This window comes from Lagenorhynchus albirostris, chromosome 4, assembly GCF_949774975.1.
Source record: "Lagenorhynchus albirostris chromosome 4, mLagAlb1.1, whole genome shotgun sequence".
Lineage (NCBI taxonomy): Eukaryota > Metazoa > Chordata > Mammalia > Artiodactyla > Delphinidae > Lagenorhynchus > Lagenorhynchus albirostris.
This window is the reverse complement of record NC_083098.1, coordinates 22,107,758-22,127,047: the sequence shown is the minus strand read 5'-3', so window position 1 is coordinate 22,127,047 and position 19,290 is coordinate 22,107,758. Positions and strand designations below refer to the sequence as shown.

At 39.9% G+C, this 19,290-nt stretch overlaps 1 protein-coding gene across 3 annotated transcripts in view; it reads left to right on the top strand.

Moving 5' to 3' along the window:
- RNF150 (ring finger protein 150) overlaps nucleotides 1-19,290 on the top strand; it is a 286,828-nt gene that overhangs the window by 214,900 nt on the left and 52,638 nt on the right. The gene's annotated exons all lie outside the window — the stretch shown is intronic.

Genomic DNA, 19,290 nt, shown 5'->3' with positions numbered 1-19,290 from the left:
CCATTGTGGGGAGGGCCGAACTTGGCCACACCCTTCTTTTTTATTTGGGTTTTTAGTAGCCAAACCCTTTTGTGTGTACAGTTCCATATGGGTGTCCATTTCAGATGCAGTGAAGATGTACGTTTAAACTCTTTGGTTTTTTTGAGCAAATAAGTGAAAAGTGCCCAGCACAGAATCTAGTGAAGTTCAGGTACTTCCCCCTCACTCGTTGGATCACCTTAAGAAGATGATTTGGTGAAGTTAATTATAGCTACCAGAGTTTTGTTTTGGTTTGGTTTGGTTTTCCAGAAAATAGAGATCACAGGAGCAAAGGCAATGAAGATCAGATTAATGAAATAAATGAGAGGGTTTAACAAATGATTTCAGTGAAGATTCATTGCACTAGTAATTAGTCATCTGCCTTTGAATATCGCTACACTGCTAGGGGAGTGGTGGGGGGGTAGATGGGTTTGGGAAGAACTGCTTCAGCTGTCCTTATTCTAGTTTCTGTCGTCAACTTCATCATCATCAACCTCATCATCCAGCCTCCCCGATTCCCCCCACTGCAGACCCCTAGGGCTTCGTGGAGCACCATAAAAACCACCAGAGCGGGAGTGGGAGAGCTGTGTTCAAGTCCCAGGTCGGCCACTTCCTGGCTCTTCAGGAGACCCTGAGAGAGCGGCTTAGCCTTTCTGAGATTCAGGCAGCCTGCGGTAAGACACACTCAAAGGTGGGACAGACATTATAAACTAAAAGCAAACGTAATGGATGATGATGGTGGTGGTGATAAAATAATAAGAGCTGTGAAAAAGTGTGTTAGAGTATTTCCGACCCAAACCTACCATCTTCTACCAGCACTGGTACCCACCCACACCTCCCACCTTTGTTGCCCCCCTGCCATATCAATGCCCGGCCAGCTTAATGTCCCCCCCTTATTCCCTCTGCCCTTTTACGACCCTTGTTGAACAGCTTACCTCATTTGTATCTCCTTTATTCTCACCCTAAACTCATGCCAAGGGATTCCCATTGCATGGCCAAATATTGATTAAAATTCTGAGTTTTGTTCTAAACACAAAGAGCTAGAAATTGCATCCTGTGAGCCAGACGAATGGGTTAGGTTATGATTAGATAGCATGCATGAGTGGCCCACGGCTTTTGCTATTAGAAGCTGCAGATAGAATCCATTAGGTTTTCCAGGAAGGCATATAAACACATCCATCTAGGTGAATCACAGTAAGTTATTGTTGCGATACCTGCTCATGCTCTGGGTCAAAACATCAGGCCGCTTTTCTTTAGCTAAGAGTGTGTCTGGCAGTTCTCGAGGGCTTATTAGTGCCACCACTTTGAACCCACCCCCTCCCGCCCCAAAACACCAGGTGGTGACCTGTTCTCAAACCAGCCAGAAGTGAATTATGCAGTATTTATTGGAGGCATTGGAAGCAGTCTGGGGTTCTTCTAAACAAATGACTTGCAGTCGATGTTTTTTAAACAGGCTTCTCCATGTGTTTTATGGGGAAGTAGGTGGTCAGAATGGTCAGAAACAATAACTATGTTAAAAACCTTATATCGATTGTGGTAGTAGAACAGGTTGATGTAAAATGATGCCTGCATACAGGACTCCAGTGTGCTCATGGCAGTGTTGTGTCTCTAGTTCAGTGCTGAGCTGTTTATTTACCTTATAATTTGCTTAAGCTCTTCTTGAGGACTTGTATTTCAGCAGTTTCACTGTTGAAAATGCTTCTTTCTTTTAAAAAACGTATGTGTAAGAAACCGTGTTCCTGTTTCTGTCCTCCCCTCCCCAGCCCCTTCCGGAGTGATGTAAAGGATCCCCTACTTTGCTATGTTCTGCAGCTTGAACTTTAAACTAGACCTTGGGTTTCCATCAGAGCCTGTTCTCTAGTTTCTTCTTGCTCTTATGTTGGACTATCTTGTAACAGGGCGACACTTGTACCGGCAGGAGGGATAAGGCTGTCACATGGCAAATGAGCTCTTTATGAAATGTTGATGCATCAACCTACATCGAATCCCACTGAAGAAATAGAACATTACAGAAACAGTGAGGTAGTGGCCAGGGAAAGAAAGGACACCCTTTGTCCATCAGGACCTTGATAGACAAAGAAGGAAGTCAAGAGGCTTAATGGGATAGAAATAAAGCAGTTCTCAGTAAATGTACTAAATACAATAATAGCTCCCTGTTATCTGGTACACCATGTGCCAAACGCACTGTGAAGTGAAGCACTATGTGGGTGTGTGTACATACAGACACACCAGGTCTCGTTACAGCTACAGAAATACTATTATCACTATTTTACTGATAAGGAAACTGAAGTTGTTTATTTTCACCAGTTCCTTTAAGCAAGTACTTTTTATGCACAAACATAATATAATCCAGGTACGTTAAGGTCATGACACTTCAGCCTGGAATTCAAATCACTCTTCTATTTTCGTACAGCCTACCTCTCCAACCCCATGCCTGACAGTGAGACCAGTCAGGAAAGTGGAAATCTCTCTAAGTGTTTCAAAATAGGGGAATGTAATGCAAGAAATTGATTACAAAGATATCAGGAGAACATAAACACTAGCCTTTATCTTGCACCATATATAAAATTAACTCGAGGAACTTCCCTGGTGGCACAGTGGTTAAGAATCTGCCTGCCAGTGCAGGGGACACGGGTTCAATCCCTGGTCTGGGAAGATCCCACATGCCACGGAACAACTGAGCCCATGTGCCACAATTACTGAGCCTGCGCTCCAGAGCCCATGGGCCACAACCACTGAGCCCAAATGGCACAACTACTGAATCCCACTTGCCTAGAGCCCGTGCTCTGCAACAAGAGAAGCCACCGCAGTGAGAAGCCCGCGCACCACAAGAAAGTGTAACCCCTGCTCGCCGCAACTAGAGAAAGCCCACACCCAGCAACGAAGACTCAACGCAGCCAAAAATAAATTTAAAAATAAGTTTAAAAAATAATAAGAATAATGAAAAATAAAATTAACTCAAAACGGGTCATAGATCTCAGCATGTGATACACCACTTTAGTAGAACAAAGGATGAAAATAATATCATCTCAATTGATGCAGAAAAAGCATTTGACAGAACACACAAAAACCAGTTGATTTTCCAAAGACTAACAGTGAATAACCTTAAAGGGAGATTAAGAAAACAATCTCATTTACAATAACATCAAAAAGAATAAAGTATTTAGGAGTAAACTTAACTGAGGAGACGGAAGACTTGTACACTAAAAACGAGAAAACATTGCTGAAAGAAATTTAAAAGACACAAATAAATAGAAAGCCATCCCCTATTTGTGGATTGGAAGACTTAATATTGTTAAATGTTCCTACTACCCAGAGCAATCTATAGATTCAATGCAATCCCTATCAAAATCCCAATGGCATTTTTTGCAGAAGTAAAAAAAAAGAAAAAATCCTAAACTTCATATGGAATCTCAGAAGACCCTGAATAGCCAAAACAATCCTGAGAAAGAAGAACAAAGTTAGAGATCTCACACTTCCTGATTTCAAAGTATATTACAAAGCTACCATAATCAGAAGAGGGTAGAAATGGCACAAAGACACATAGACCAATGAAACAGAATAGTAAGCCCAGAAATAAACCCTCACATATATGGTCAAATGCTCTGTGACAAGGGTGCCAAGACCACACAATGGGGAAGGATAGTCTTCTTGACAAATGGTGTTGGGAAAACTGGAAATCCATATGCAAAAGAAAGAAGTTGGACCCTTATCTTGCAGGAATCATGCAGGATGGTGGTGTCCTGGGCATCTGTGGCACAACAATGTGCATGTGGTCAACAATATTGTACTGTGTACTTGGAAGTTGTTTTGAGAGTGAATTTAATGTGCTGTGGTTTTTTGCCACCAGAAAAAAAAAAATTGACTGTTTCTTATATAGTTACATATACCCACCATATGGACCCAGCAGTGCACTTCTAGGTATTTACCCAAGAGAAATGAAAATGTATGCCCTCAAAAAGACTTGCACACAAATGTTCATGGCAGCTTTATTTACATTAGTCAATAACTGGAAATAACGCAAATGTTCATCAGTTTATGAATGGATAAGCAAAATGTGATATATACACATGGTGGATCACTGTTCAGCAATAAACAGGAGTGAACTATTGATATAGGCAACATCATGGATAGATTTCACAATGAGTATACTGAGTGAAGGAAACCAGACACAAAAGAGTACATACTGTAAAACTGCATGTGTATAAAATTATAGAAAATTCATCTTAATCTAGAGCCATAATTCTCCACTGGGGGTGATTTTGCCCCTCCGGGGGGCATTTGGCAACGTCTGGAGACTTTCTGATTGTCATAGCTGCGGAGGGGGTAGCACTATTGGCATTCAGTGGATAGAGACCAAGAATACTACGAATCATCCTGCAATTCCCAGGACATCCCCCCTACGAGGAAGAATTCTCCAGCCCCGAATATCAATTATACCAATGTTGAAAAACACTGATAAGAGTTATAAAAAGAAAAGCAGATCAGGTGTTAGCTGGGTCCAGGGACAGGGGGAGGGAATGACTATAAAAGGACATGAAAAAGCTTTGGGGGAAATAGAAATGTTTAACATTTCAAATAAACACCATCAGGATAGTAAAGGTGGTTGCAAGAGTACATCCGTGCATTACGTCCCTCAAAGCTCATCAAAACTATGATTCAATAAAGTTGACTTAAAAAAACAGTTTGGCGTAAAATAGCTAGCTAGTGGGGAGCAGCCGCATAGCACAGGGAGATCAGCTTGGTGCTTTGTGACCACCTAGAGGGGTGGGATAGGGAGGGTGGGAGGGAGACGCAAGAGGGAAGAGATGTGGGAACATATGTATATGTATAACTGATTCACTTTGTTATAAAGCAGAAACTAACACACCATTGTAAAGCAATTATACTCCAATAAAGATGTAAAAAAAAGAAAAAAAAAAAACCAGTTTGGAAGACTGGAGGAGCAAGAGGGTGTTACCCAGAGCTCCTGAGCACGCTTCCACTATTCTGATGTTGCCGGAGCTGTCTTGCTTCTCCTGGGGAGACCGCCAGCACTGAGTAGGTGATCAGGATCCTCGTCTCCTGATTCTACTGAAAGCACTGTCACCACTTCTGGACCCCACAGGGACCTGCCTGAACCAGAGCATAAAAACCTCCCTCTTCCTCCCACCTTCCAATCTCCTCGGCAGGACCTAGGAGAAAGCCAGCTGGCAAAGGAGTCTGGGAAATGCAGTTCCCAGCCTTCTAGCTCCCTATGAAACGAGAGCACAGAGGACAGAAAGGGGGCGCAGTACCTACGGAGCAGATCTGGCACTTTGCTGTGGTTCTCCATATCCTAAGCTACAGCCAGATCAAACCATCCACCTGCCTTGTAATGTGCTCTGATGATAACTAGTCAAGCTGGTTCTCCTGGAAGAAATGCCACCTCCCATCATCTCCATACTTCCAGTGCTAAGCAGATCTCACCACTGGTTTACATGTAACCTACTTCATGAACCCTCTGGGTTACCCAGTTGGAGGTGAAATTTGCCTCACCTTTCTGTTTCGTTTGCATTTTATTTATACCTCTCTTTTAGCATATATCATCCTTTATTAAGCTTATGTAGACACACGTCTGATTTCTTTTACTAGATCAAATTGAGTTTAAAAGCAGAGACTGTGTTTAGTTTATCTTTTTTTTCCTCCAAAGGTCATCGATGGTGCTGTGTACCTAATAAATGTTCAATAAATTCCTATTGAATAAATAAGTGGTAAATAAGTTGATGAATGAATAAATGAAGTCTATAGATAATTTTATACAATTGCAGAAATGGATATCTGCATGGTATCTGCCTATCTCTCTAAATCCATCTGGTAGCATTCCCTTTTTTATTCTTTTTTCATTCCAATCATATTCACATTTATCAAGAGCCTTCCATATACCAGATACTATGCTTAATGCTTAAGGTTTTACGTGGGTAGTACTAATTAGGAATTGTAAAATAGCTATTAACAACATAAATGTTCACTAGATTTTGCCTTCTTTCCTGCAAAAACTAATGTAAAACTAATGCAAAAAAATCACATTATCCCTTCTTTTTGCTCTTAGTAAGGAATTACTCAATGAAAGAATTGTTAATGAAATCATAAGGAGTTTGAGCAGTTGGAGAAAATCTTTCTCCTGCTGGGTGAAGCGTCACAGGGAAAGAAAACCGATGATGAAGAGATAAAAGCAGAGAGTGAAATCCTAACTTATGATCTTATTTAATATCCAAATTTCCAGGGAGTTCTCCTTTACCAAGTCAGAATAAGAACAAGGCTTTAAACGTCCCCAGGTGAAAAAGAATTTTCCTGATTTGAGCTCGCCATGTCTATAATTATGGAGCAAGCATTTAAAAAGGCAAAAGTGCCAGTTATATCTGAACAATTCTAGGAGTCACTTGGCCAAGTGGATGAATTTATATTGTAAGCCTGGAATGCTTGGTTCTCTAAGGTGACCAAGCATTGTCTTTAGGAACAACCTAGCAGCAAATAGAAATCTAGCAGCTGTGCCATTGCAGAATAGCATAGCTGTCAACAGCACTGGCTGTTGGGTCAGGATTCCATTTCTGCCTCTTTCTGTGTTTTTGACCGTGGACAAGTTGACTTCACCTGCAAAATGGGAAGCAGTCGTTGGGGTAATCATCCACCTACTCCACAGCATTCTTGTAAGGATGACATATGTAACGTGTAATTGCTTAGAACAACGCCTGGAACATAGGAAGCAGTCCTGCACTCCAGCTATTATGATTGCACAGCCTCTGAAGCAAGTGACACAAAGGCCTACCATTCTCACAGCAGAAGCCACTCATAAGAGGGAAAATTTAAATGAAACTGGAAGTTTATCTCCCCAGAAATTCTTGTTAAGCAAAAGAGAGAAAAGCAAGGAACACATGTGAAAGGAATACATTTCCTTATTGGAAACACTCTGCGTTTGAAATCAAACTAACTTTCCCGCTTAGATTACGACAGGGAGTATATAAGCAGTGCTCCAACCCTAAAAAACCTTCATTCTGAAAAGAAATGAAAAGACAGCGATATTATAAGGCAGCCAGTCTGGTTGTATGTCTCCCCTGTGGTGCTTTTGTATAATACAGGGTGATCGGAAATGTCCTATTTTCAAAAAGATAAGCATCAGTAGCAACAGAGAAGGATGCTTTTTTTCCTTGAAAACGTATTTTTCAAGTACATGGGGAAAAATAAGCTTTCATGTGATGCAGAACAGTTCCCTGCGTGTGAACATCAAGCCAGTGGAGAATCAGGACACCTGGGGGATTATGTTCATCCCCCCCCTTATTTTCTCTCGACACAGAGAACACTTACTCTGAGGGCAATGTTTGTTCATTCCTAACAGAACGGGACTTATTCCAGCCTGCTACGGCTCTATGCCTCCTTTCATAAGTCAGGCAGGAGAGTAAATATCAAACCTCATTCCGGGATGGATAATTGTCTGCTTTAGCTGTGAATAACCATCATATAGAAACAATTAAGTAGGGAAGCGGTGACTTCATATGACAAGTGTCCTGTCAAGTTAGTAAAACACATGGTCAGTGAAATGTAAACCAAAAGATGCATTTTTTTTTATAAGAAGCCAAGCCACTCTTGTTGCAGGCAGCAATGTGTTCTTCAACTTACCCAGGATGGAAAACCTCTTAAGTGAATGCTTCTCAGCCTTTTGTGGTTTCTGTAAGAATCTGGTAAAAGTAAACCCTCTCACCAGAAAAATGCATAAATGCACATAACCACAGGAGTGTGTATGTGATTTTGAGTACCTGGACTCCTCCAGAAGTCCACACTAATCCTCAGGCTAAGAAGCTCAACTCTGAAGTACAGACATGGTCCAGTTTGTGGACGCTGGTGTCAGACAGGCCTTCGTGTAAATTCTGGATCCAACTCTTACTGCCATGTACCTTTCCGAGCCTTAGTTTTATCACCTGAAAATAGAAATAATAATTCTTCCTATGTCATAGGTTAATTGTGAATATTCAATCTATTTAAAGTACTTAGCATAGTCCCTGGCATATTACTAACAATAAGCACTAATATTGTTATTAGTTAATAAAATATAAAACTTGACACCCTGTGTGTCCACAGAGGGACTTCAATTCAATTTCACTGCTACAAACATTTACCAAGTGCCTCCTACTTCTTTTTTTTTTTTTTTTTTTTTTTTTTTTTGCGGTACGCGGGCCTCTCACTGTTGTGGCCTCTCCCGTTGTGGAGCACAGGCTCCGGACGCGCAGGCTCAGCGGCCATGGCTCACGGGCCCAGCCGCTCCGCGGCATGTGGGATCTTCCCGGACCGGGGCACGAACCCGTGTCCCCTGCATCGGCAGGCGGACTCTCAACCACTGCGCCACCAGGGAAGCCCAAGTGCCTCCTACTTCTGAAAGAGTGCGGTGGGATTCTGAAATGGGAATGTTGACAATGGGTGGCCCTGAGCCAGCGAAGTAAGATAGGCCCGATGTGCCCAAGACAGGACAGGCCAGATCTCAGGTTGGAAGGAACTTTAAGTCATCCAGCCCCACTGTTATAGACAGTTATATCAAACCCCCAGCAGAACTACAACTGCAATGTCCATTTCACAAAGGGAAACCTGTGACTCTTTAGGTAACACTTTATGTATTAAAGAGGAAAGGAATAAACCAAAGATATTAATTACTTATGGACTAAATGGAATTAATAAAAACAAATCCCGCCACTAAGAATTTTGGGGTTAACCACAGTTAGCCTACTGATGGATTTTACTTAGAATTAAATGTGGAAATATGTGACAGCAGTAGTTATGGATCAACAAAATCGGTCACAAAGCTCCATTTAAAACAGTGTTTTCTGCTCACCATCTAATCAGGTGCTTTCTAACATTGTGATAAAGAGATTCAAGACGGAGCATTAGATACTTGGGATCAGTCTTTAAATCCACCAAAATACCTTCTCTATGCTGAAGTAAATAAAACGTAAAAGAAGCAGACTCATAGAGAACAAAGTAGTGCTTACCAGTGGGGATGGGGTTAAAGGGCAATTTAGGGGTGGGGGATTGAGGCACAAACTGCTGGGTATAAGATAGGCTCAAGGATGTACTGCACAACACAGGGAATACAGCCATTATTTTGTAATAACTGTAAATGGAAAGTAACCTTTAAAGTTGTATAAAAATAAAAAAGTAGTAAAAAATAAACTATCACTTCAATTTGTCCTCTTACCTCCATTCCTATTACAACAAGCCACCACCATGCTTCATCTGTTTTGCTGCCGTGGTTTCTTCTGGATTATCTCCACCCTTGACCTACCAATCTATTCTTCACGTAACAGCAAGAGTGCTCCTTTAAAATATTAAGCAGATCATATTACTCCCTGTTTAAATTCTCTCAATGTCCTTACAATGCATGAAACCAAGAGAGGAAAGTGTGTCAAGTAGGTATTATACTACTGTGTCAAAGGGACTAAGGCTTCTTTTTTGTTTGTGAAATAGGAATAATAATACCCACATCAAAGGGTTATTGTGAGAATTCAGTAAAGGCCAATGTTATTTTTGCATTCATTTTATATTAGCTTTTTCAGGGAAGAAGATAAAATTCGGTGAACATTTATATTATTGTTAATTGTTACTTTACACTCCTCAGTTAGTACCGCCTACAGAGAACCTTCTAAATGTTTTAGTGTCAACATTTTTATTTGTATTATTTTGGCCTCAAAGTAAAACATCTGCCTTGATTAAAGGATAAAACCCTGCTTTTAAAAATTATGGAGCAGGGCTTCCCTGGTGGTGCAGTGGTTGAGAATCTGCCTGCTAATGCAGGGGACATGGGTTCGAGCCCTGGTCTGGGAAGATCCCACATGCCATGGAGCAGCTAGGCCCGTGAGCCACAACTACTGAGCCTGCACATCTGGAGCCTGTGCTCCGCAACAGGAGAGGCCACAATAGTGAGAGGCCCGCGCACGGCGATGAAGAGTGGCCCCCACTTGCCACAACTAGAGAAAGCCCTCTCACAGAAACGAAAGATGCAACACAGCAAAAATAAATTAATTAATTAATAAACTCCTACGCCCAGCATCTTCTAAAAATATATATATATATATGGAGCAAACCGAGTTCAATTAAAAACACAGGACAGAGTAAAGAATAATTTCAGATGTCTTCAGATCATTTTTTTAAGTTTTGGCATGGAAAATGATTAGATATTGTGACTGATGCAATGTCACATCATGAAAATTGCACCATTTTTGGAAAATCTCTATTTTTATTGGTTTGAATTCATCTTTGCCTAGAGCAGTGCAGGACAATTTCCAAAATAGCCCCATGAATTCAACAGCCCATAGTTATAGCAGTCCCCACAGCCCTTTTCTCTTTCAATTCACACATTCCGATTTAGAAAACACCACGCTGAGAATGAATCCTTGAAATCTGCTGAGGCTGGTGGCTGAGAAGATAGGAGTGTAGGTGAAAAGCTGCAGGTACAGTAAGCTATCTCTACACAAGTCAACTCTCATCTGTGCTTCCTTTTGTACTAGCTCCATATGAAAGCTATAAGATCACTCCATGGTGAGCTCTTCCGTTGACTTATAGTTTACTTGTGAGCGGTCATTTTTGGCTTCTTGTGAACTAAATTGGTTCATGGACTATTGCCCAAAAGAACAAGAAGGAGAAGGAGAAAGAGGGGCAGGTGAAGGGGGAAAGGAAGGGAGAGAATATATCTCTACAGTACAGCCCTCATTTTTAAAATTTTTTATATAATTTTTAAAGGTTACACTCCATTTACAGGTATTACAAAATATTGGCCATATTCCCTTGTGTCGTACAATACATCCTTGTAGCCTGTCTTACACCCAGTAGTTTGTGCCTCCCACTCCCCCCACATCATGACCCTCCCCCTCCCCCCACTGGTAACCACTAGTTTGTTTTATCTGTGAGTCTGCTTCCTTTTTTGTTGTATTCACTAGTTTTGTTGTATTTTTTAGATTCCACATATAAGTGATATCATACAGTATTTGTCTTTCTCTGTCTGACTTGTTTCACTTAGCATAACACCCTCCCAGTCTATCCATGTTGCTGCAAGTGGCAAAATTTCATTCTTTTTTATAGCTGAGTAGTATTCCATTGTACGTATATATGTATATATACCACATCTTCTTTATCTATTCAGCTATCGATGGACACTTAGGTTGCTTCCATATCTTTGACCCTCATTTTTTATCTCCAGGAATAAGAATATTTCAGGTTTCTTTACACCTCAAAGTAGTGATTTCTCCCATTTAGTACATACTTGTACTAAATATACACTAGCAAACCTTCTTTTTGATCAAGGAAAAAACATTTTAATAGAAAGCAACATGTTGAAGGGTTATGACAAAAGAAACACAACTCTTTCTCACCGGTAATTCTATTAAATAATTATTTATTGAGCACCTGCCATGTATGAGGAACTGTGCTAGATTGGCATCAGCATATACATGAATAAACTGTAACAACTGGAAAGGACTCTAAGATATCTAGAACAAACTCTCATTTTATAGACATTTAAACTCTAGTCCTAAAGGAGAAAGTGACTTATACCAAGTAACATGTGTAGTTACTTATAGCCGAGACTAGAATACCGTCTCCTAAAGTAAGATAGGATCCCAGATCTCATAAGTATAATTTTCAGTGTATAATTTTCTCATTGTAAAAGTGATGCTTACAGAGAGCACTGAGTAAAAAGAGTGGATTGAACACATGAAATTACTTCCAGCCACTCCTAAAACCCCACAAAAACTATAGCAAAGGGATGTTTGTAAGGCATAGACCAACATGGACAGGGAAAATGTAAAAAGAGACAAAGGCAAAATTTGGGCAACTGGGAAAAAAATAAGGGGTCATTGACCTAGTGGACCTAAAAATCAGAGCGAGGTCATTTCCCTGGCTATGCAGGTTATATCCAGCTGAAATTCAGTGCCCACTGCTCACTCAGCCTCCAGAGTGAAAGCTTCCTCCAGGTGGTGCTGAGTGCAGCCTACACAACAGCAAGCCACAGCCCTGCAGAGAAAACAAGTGCGAAGCAGGAAGGGGAGGGCCATCCTAGTCTGCATCAAAGAATTCCCCAAAGGTCAGGGATGGAAGGTACCAGATGGCTCTGGAGAGGAGGATAAATGGGAAGGAAGTACCACACACACAAAATAAAGATGGGCTATACGTACAGGTATAGATACAGATAGAGATATGGATGTGGATACAGATATAGACACAGATAGTTAGCCAGCCTAGAATGTATACAGTATGAGGCAGGAATCCAGTTTCACCTTTTTCTAAATGACTAGTTTTATTGAATTTTTGTTGAATGTCACCATTTTCAAAGACTAAATACTGTACTTCTATCTTCCAAGATCTGCTTCCAAAGTTTTATTCTACCCATTGATCTGTCTACACTTCTACGAACCTCATGCACTTTTGGGTCTGGGAAACATTTTAGATCTCAGTCTTTAGGTATATCCCTGTGGAATACCTCATTTCTCTAAAACTGATTCTAAGACCGTAACTCTTTGTTAGTTCTCTGTCTGCCTCCTTTTAAACATCTGAAGAATTCACTACCCATCATGAAACTCATATATTTTTCTTAACTGCACTTCAACATGAAATAAATTATATCAATGATTATGAGAGCAAAAGTGTATTATAACCATCCGCATTCTTTAGCACTTAAATGTTTTGTTGGTCTTTTAATTGCGTACTTCTTCTGCAGGGTAATGGAACATACAAGATCTTCTGGTTTTAAAGCTGCCTTACAGGCAGCTGAGCTCCCCAGCCTCCCTAGCTTGCCTCTGCATCCCAGTCATATTTAAATACAGTCTGATGTCCGTCTGCACAAGGCTCCCTATCACCTACAGCCATCTGTGCATGCCATTGCTAGTGCTTAAAAGATTCATCTTTCTCATTCATCTGGCTAAAATACAAGTTATCCTATAGGACTCAGTTTAGATATTGCAGCCTGTGGGAAGCCTTCTTTGATTCACTAAATGGTTATGTAGCCCCATTACCTGCTCCTATAAAACCGGTACATCTTCCAGCAAAGTGCTTGTCCTGTCGGGTGGTAATTGACAAGTAAATGGTCTGCCTGTCTACTGGACAGTAAGCTCCTTGAGGTCTGGAACTGCCTCGCTCTCACCTATATCCCTACAGTTAGCATAAGCCTTAGCACAAAGGAGGGACTCAATAATTATGTCTTGAGTGAATGAATGATATCTGTTCATTGAAGAATGGTTAGGAGTAAAACTAAATTTTTTTAAAGAAAAGAAAATAATTATAAACACTAAAACTTGAGACAACTCTTATTAACATTTTTGGTTTTCTTGCTTCTACTTAACTTTCTCGGTCGATTTCACTGCACTACAAACTCTCTGGAAACACCACTTTAGTGATTATAACCAGAAGATTGTCCTTTAGAAGAAATATAGTTTACTGAGATATTATTTACTGTTGGGCTTCTTGCAATGTTTTGCTGCTATAAATAATGCTTAAATGAATAGTTTTGCATCTCTGATAATTTCTCTATAATGCATTCTGGAAATGAAATTACTGAGTGAAAATTTCACAGTTGTGAGTGCAGTTGATCAAAATACCTACCTCAATGTACCCTTAACTGTAATACACTCTTTTTTAAAGAGTGAATATTTCATAAAAAATAAGAATAGCTTCTTTTTACCTGATATTTATTGTCCATTTATATTACATTTTTTGTGAACTGTATAACAGTAACCTTTACCAATTTTTCTGTTGGAATCTTAGTTTTTCTTATTTATTTAAAAGCTCTCTGTTAAGAATACAGTCCTCAAAGATTGGTTCAAGATGGCGGAGTAAGAGGACGTGCTCTCACTCCCTCTTGCAAGAGCACTGGAATCACAACTAACTGCTGAACAGTCATCGACAGGAAGACACTGGAATGCACCCAAAAAGATACCCCACAACCAAAGACAAAGGAGAAGCCACAATGTGATGGTAGGAGGGGTGCAATCACAATAAAATCAAATCCCATAACTGCTGGGTGGTGACTCACAAACTGGAGAACACTTATACCACAGAAGTCCACCCACTGGAGTGAAGGTTCTGAGTCCCACGTCAGGCTTCCCAACCTGGGAGTCCAGCAATGGGAGAAGGAATCCCTAGAGAATCAGACTTTGAAGGCTAGCGGGATTTGATTGCAGGACTTCAACAGTACTGGGGGAAACAGAGACTCCACTCTCGGAGGGCACACACAAAGTAGTGTGCACATCAGGACCCAGGGGAAGGAGCAGTGACCCCATAGGAGACTGAACCAGACCTACCTGCTAGTGTTAGAGGGTCTCCTGCAGAGGCAGGGGGTGGCTGTGTCTCACCGTGAGGACAGGACACTGGCCGCAGAAGTTCTGGGAACTATTCCTTGTCATGAGCCCTCCCAGAGTCCGCCATTAGCCCACCAAAGAGCCCAGGCAGGCTCCAGTGTGGTGTCGCCTCAGGCCAAACAACCAACACGGAGGGAACTCAGCCCCACCTATCAACAAACAAGCAGATTAAAGTTTTACTGAGCTCTGCCCACCAGAGCAACAGTCAGCTCTACCTACCACCAGTCCCTCCCATCAAGAAACTTGCACAAGCCTCTTAGATAGCCTCATCCACCAGAGGGCAGACAGCAGAAGCAACAAGAACTACAATCCTGCAGCCTGTGGAACAAAAACCACATTCACAGAAAGATAGACAAGATGAAAAGGCAGAGGGCTATATACCAGATGAAGGAACAAGATAAAACCCCAGAAAAACAACTAAATGAAGTGGAGATAGGCAACCTTCCAGAAAAAGAATTCAGAATAATGATAGTGAAGATGATCCAGGACCTCAGAAAAAGAATGGAGGCAAAGATCGAGAAGATGCAAGAAATGTTTTAACGAAGACCTAGAAGAATTAAAGAACAAACAAACAGACGAGCAATGCAATAACTGAAATGAAAAATATACTAGAAGGAATCAATAGCAGAATAACTGAGGCAGAAGGATGGATAAGTGACCTGGAAGACAGAATGGTGGAATTCACTGCTGCAGAACAGAATAAAGAAAAAAGAATGAAAAGAAATGAAGACAGCCTAAGAGACGTCTGGGACAACATGAAACGCAACAACATTTGCATTACAGGGGTCCCAGAAGGAGAAGAGAGAGAGAAAGGACCCAAGAAAATATTTGAAGAGATTATAGTAAAAAGCTTACCTAACATGGGAAAGGAAATAGCCACCCAAGTCCAGGAAGCGCAGAGAGTCCCATACAGGATAAACCCAAGGAGAAACACGCCGAGACACATAGTAATCAAATTGGCAAAAATTAAAGACAAAGAAAAATTATTGAAAGCAGCAAGGGAAAAATGAAAAATAACATACAAGGGAACTCCCATAAGGTTAACAGCTGATTTCTCAACAGAAACTCTACAAGCCAGAAGGGAGTGGCACGATATATTTAAAGTGATGAAAGGGAAGAACCTACAACCAAGATTACTCTACCCAGCAAGGATCTCATTCAGATTTGATGGAGAAATCAAAAGCTTTACAGACAAGCAAAAGCTAAGAGAACTAAGCACCACCAAACCAGCTCTACAACAAATGCTAAAGGAACTTCTCTAAGTGGGAAACACAAGAGAAGAAAAGACCTACAAACCCAAAACAGTTAAGAAAATGGTCATAGGAACATACATATCAATAATTACCTTAAACGTGAATGGATTAAATGCTCCAACCAAAAGACACATGCTTGCTGAATGGATACAAAAACAAGACCCATATATATGCTGTCTACAAGAGACCCACTTCAGACCTAGGGACACATACAGACTGAAAGTGAGGGGATGGAAAAAGATAGTCCATGCAAATGGAAATCAAAAGAAAACTGAAGTAGCAATACTCATTTCAGATAAAATTGACTTTAAAATAAAGAATGTTACAAGAGACAAGGAAGGACACTACATATGATCAAGGGATCAATCCAAGAAGAAGATATAATGATTATAAATATATATGCACCCAACATAGGAGCACCTCAATACATAAGTCAACTGCTAACAGGTATAAAATAGGAAATCGACAGTAACACAATAATAGTGGGGGACTTTAACACCTCACTTACACCAATGAGCAGATCATCCAAACAGAAAATTAAGAAGGAAACACAAGCTTTAAATGACACAATAGAGCAGAGACATTTAATTGATATTTATAGGACATTCCATCCAAAAACAGCAGATTACACTTTCTTCTCAAGTTCTCATGGAACATTCTCCAGGATAGATCACATCTTGGGTCACAAATCAAGCCTCAGTAAATCTTAAAAAATTGAAATCATATCAAGCATCTTTTCTGACCACAATGCTATGAGATTAGAAATCAATTACAGGGTAAAAAACATAAAAAACACAAACACATGGAGGCTAAGCAACACATTACTAAATAACCAAGAGATCACTGAAGAAATCAAAGAGGAAATTAAAAAATACCTAGAGACAAATGACAATGAAAACATGACAATCCAAAACCTATGGGATGCAGCAAGAGCAGTTCTAAGAGGGAAGTTTATAGCAATACAGTCCTACCTCAAGAAACAACAAACATCTCAAATAAACAATCTAACCTTACACCTAAAAGAACTAGAGAAAGAAGAGCAAAAACAAAACCCAAAGTTAGTGGAAGGAAAGAAATCATAAAGATCAGAGCAGAAATAAATGAAATAGAAAAAAAGAAAACAATAGCAAAGATCAATAAAAATAAAAGCTGGTTCTTTGAGAAGATAAACAAAATTGATAAACCATTAGCCAGACTCATCAAGAAAAAGAGGGAGAGGATTCAAATCATTAAAATTAGAAATGAAAAAGGAGAAGTTAACAACAGACTCCGCAGAAATACAAAGCATCCTAAGAGACTACTACAAGCAACTCTATGCCAATAAAATGGACAACCTGGAAGAAATGGACAAACTCTTTGAAAGGTATAACCTTCCAAGACTGAACCAGGAAGAAACAGAAAATAGGAACAGACCAGTCACAAGTGATGAAACTGAAACTGTGATTAAAAATCTTCCAGCAAACAAAAGTCCAGGACCAGATGGCTTCACAGGTGAATTCTATCAAACATTTAGAGAAGAGCTAACTCCCATCTTTCTCAAACTCTTCCAAAAAACTGCAGAGGAAGGAACACTCCCAAACTCATTCTATGAGGCTACCGTCACCCTGATACCAAAACCAGACAAAGATACTACAAAAAAAGAAAATTACAGACCAATATCACTGATGAATATAGATGCAAAAATCCTCAACAAAATAGTAGCAAACAGAATCCAGCAACACATTAAAACGATCATACACCATGATCAAGTGGGATTTATCCCAGCGATGCAAGGATTCTTCAATATATGCAAATCAGTCAATGTGATACATCATATTAACAAATTGAAGAAGAAAAACCATATGATCATCTCAATAGATGCAGAAAAAGCTTTTGACAAAATTCAACACCCATTTATGATAAAACCTCTCCAGAAAGTGGGCACAGAGGGAGCCTACCTCAGCATAATAATGGCCATATATGACAAACCCACAGCCAACATCATCCTCAATGGTGAAAAACTGAAAGCATTTCCTCTAAGATCAGGAACAAGACAAAGATGTCCACTCTCACCACTATTATTCAACATAGTTTTGGAAGTCCTAGCCAGGGCAATCAGAGAAGAAAAAGAAATAAAAGGAATACAAATTGGAAAAGAAGAAGTAAAGCTGTCACTGTTTGCAGATGACATGATACTATACATAAAGAATCATAAAGATGCCACCAGAAAACTACTAGAGCTAATCAATGAATTTGGTAAAGTTGCAGGATACAAAATTAATGCACAGAAATCTCTTGCATTCCTATACACTAATGATGAAAAATCTGAAAGAGAAATTAAGGAGACACTCCCATTTACCACTGCAACAAAAAGAATAAAATACCTAGGAATAAACCTACTGAGGGAGACAAAAGACCTGTATGCAGAAAACTATAAGACACTGATGAAAGAAATTAAAGATGATATCAACATATGGAGAGATATACCATGTTCTTGGATTGGAAGAATCAATATTGTGAAAATGACTACACTACCCAAATCAATCTACAGATTCAATGCAATCCCTATCAAATTACCAATGGCATTTTTTACGGAACTAGAACAAAAAATCTTAAAGTTTGTATGGTGACACAAAAGACCCCGAATAGCCAAAGCAGTCCTGAGGGAAGAAAACGGAGCTGGAGGAATCAGACTCCCTGACTTCAGACTATATTACAAAGCTACAGTAATCAAGACAATATGGTACTGGCACAAAAACAGAAAAATACAGATCAATGGAACAAGATAGAAAACCCAGAGGTAAACCCACACACCTATGGTCAACTCATCTATGACAAAGGAGGCAAGGATATACAATGGAGAAAAGACAGTCTCTTCAATAAGTGGTACTGGGGAAACTGGACAGCTACATGTAAAAGAATGAAACTAGAACACTCCCTAACACCATACACAAAAATAAACTCAAAATGGATTAGAGACCTAAATGTAAGACCGGACACTATAAAACTCTTAGAGGAAAACTTAGGAAGAACACTCTTTGACATAAATCACAGCAAGATCTTTTTTCATCCACCTCCTGGAGTAATGGAAATAAAAATAAACAAATGGGACCTAATGAAACTTAAAAGCTTTTGCACAGCAAGGAAACCATAAACAAGACAAAAAGACAACCCTCAAAATGGGAGAAAATATTTGCAAATGAATCATCGGACAAAGGATTAACCTCCAAAATATATAAACAGCTCATGCAGCTCAATATTAAAAAAACAAACAACCCAATCCAAGAATGGGCAGAAGACCTAAACAGACATTTCTGCAAAGAAGACATACAGATGGCCAAGAAGCACAGGAAAAGCTGCTCAACATCACTAATTATTAGAGAAATGCAAATCAAAACTACAGTGAGGTATCACTTCATACCAGTTAGAATGGGCATCATCTGAAAATCTACAAACAACAAATGCTGGAGAGGGCGTGGAGAAAAGGGAACCTCTTGCACTGTTGGTGGGAATGTAAATTGATACAGCCACTATGTAGAACAGTATGGAGGTTCCTTAAAAAACTAAAAATAGAATTATCATATGACCCAGCAATCCCACTACTGGTCATATACCCAGAGAAAACCATAATTCAAAAAGACATATGCACCCCAGTGTTCCTTGCAGCACTATTTACAATAGCCAGGTCA